Consider the following 2,500-nt stretch of genomic DNA (forward strand, 5'->3'; position numbering starts at 1 on the left):
CCCCTCCCCAAGTAATCCGCGTATCCGCGTATCCACCCAATTTAAGGTACAGCTTCGAGGTGGCAGGTTATTCTGCAGTTAAGCCAAACTGGAAAGTTTGAATGGCATGTAATTGTTTGAATTTTCACACTAAAAACGCGCCGTAGGTATTGCGTGACAAAGGGCGGTAATACCTTTTGTGCTTCCTCTTTTTGTTTTTAAAATTCTGTCCCTGAAATTCACTTCAGAGAGGATTTGTTCAGTGAACTTTTGTAGGTAGCCCCTCATGGATAGGCGGGTATATTCTCTTCGAACGTCTTTCGAGAAGAGTTTGTTTTTAAGTAGTCTTGGGCTTCTCCTTTTTCGAAACCTTTCCTTACTCATGGTGGGTGACAGGAGCTAAAATGTGTGTAGTGAAATTTCTCCGTCGGCTTAAAATCTGTGCTCTTATCAAAGATTTACGAATCATTTCACAAAGGTTTCCCATCTCAGTGAATATCGATAGGATGAGTTCTTTCTCAAATTTTTCGCTTTTGTAGACACATGTCTCGAGAAACGTAATCTCTGTGTCAAATATTTCAGCCATAAATTTAATTGTAGAGTGTTGGGTGTTAGTTCAATGAATTCTTCCATTTCGTCTGTGTTGTTTTCCCAAAAAAAGAATATATGTCAACTCTTAGACATAAATATACTTTCAAAGGAAACTGCCGTTTTTGTCACCATTACGGTAATGTCTGAAGATAATTCTCCCTGTTAAATTGGAAAGATTTTTCTTTGAGTGTGAGTTCGAGCGTCCGTTTTAGGTAGATGCTAAGTATTGGGAGGCTTTTTTCGTAGAATCTTGTGTATGTTATTTTTCGTAGAATCTTGTGTAAACGGATTCAAACTCACCGTCTTTCATTTGCGCGCCCAAACCCGATGCAAATCTGAGCATGCGCGTGGATTTACCGCTAGACAACAAAACTGTGTGGGCCTCCGGGCCGCCGGGCCGTGGGCCGCTGGCCGCTGGGCCGCGGGCCTGCCTTTAGCAAAACCCGCTAATTAATTAGCAGACTCAAAATTGATGGACATGACGTGGACGACCGGACCCTTTGGAAATGGCTAATCATTTTAACTCCTACTTTTCGACGATCGCCGAAAAATTACGTGACACCATATCATATTCTCCTTCAGACCTGTCCAACTTGATTAATTTTGACGAATCCCGTAAGGACTCAACTGATTTGTTTTCAGTTGCTGATATATCTAGTGCGCAAGTCTCCACCATGATAATGAAAATTGGTCCGCATAAAGCTTCGGGCATTGACAAGATCAGTGCTCGTCTTCTACGCATTGCTACTCCTGTTATTGCTCCGAGTGTTGCTAAGTTCTCTACATGCAAATATCCTACACGATGGAAAACTGCAAAGGTGACACCTTTACTCAAAAGTGGTGCGAGGTACGACCCCTGTAATTATCGACCTATCTCCGTGCTTCCTGTTTTGTCTAAGGTTATTGAACGTCACATGCAGAATTGTCTTTATACCTTTCTCAATGACCATAATCTGGTCCACTCTAGACAGTCTGGGTTCCGAAAACAGCACAGTACCGAGACAGCTCTTATTAAAATTATCGATGATCCCTTATTCAGTCTGGACAATGACAAGGTCTCTGGTATGGTGCTTGTGGATTACCGAAAAGCGTTTGACATGGTGGATCACGAACTTCTTCTAAAGACGTTGGAGGCTTATGGCATAGTCAATCAAGAGCTTAGATGGTGTCTTTCTTATTTGTCTAGTAGAAAACAAGCAGTTTGTTTAGGTGGAGCGGAATCGTGTGAGTCTCTAGTTTAACATGGCGTTCCTCAAGGCAGTATTTTGGGCCCTTTGTTCTTTATTCTATTCATTAATGATCTGCCTTTACACGTCAGCTCTCAAATTGATCTTTACGCTGATGATACAACAATTACAACTTCTTCGGATTTCATGAACATATCACAACTGGAACTTTCACTGAACACATCTGTAAGTGAAATTCAGCTTTGGGCTAATGCAAATAAGCTACCTTTAAACGAAGAAAAGACGAGGGTTTTGATGATTACCGGGAAAAGACTTGCATCCAAACTTCGCAATCTGCCGAATGTTACAAAAGATGGACGAAAAACCCTCAAAATTGTAAACAGTGCTACCCTCTTGAGTTTAGAAATTGACAACATGCTTTCTTTTAATTTGCATGTCGAAATGATTTGTAAGAGGTTTTCTTCGCGGATAGCTGTATTACGTAAGATTAGAGTATTTTTGCCGTTATCTCAACGCCTAATAATAATAATAATAATAATAATAATAATAATAATAATAAGTAGGCATTTATATAGCGCCTTTATCCAATGTCCAAAGGCGCTTTACATCAATAAAAATCAATATTAAAAAACAATAAAAGCTAAGAAATGCTATCAATAATAACTATACTTGAACAAAGTCTTAAGCTTACATTTAAACACATTCACATTAGGGCTTAACTTTATATCTAGTGGCAAATTATT

Source organism: Montipora capricornis, chromosome 12, assembly GCF_036669925.1.
Source record: "Montipora capricornis isolate CH-2021 chromosome 12, ASM3666992v2, whole genome shotgun sequence".
In the NCBI taxonomy this organism is placed as follows: domain Eukaryota; kingdom Metazoa; phylum Cnidaria; class Anthozoa; order Scleractinia; family Acroporidae; genus Montipora; species Montipora capricornis.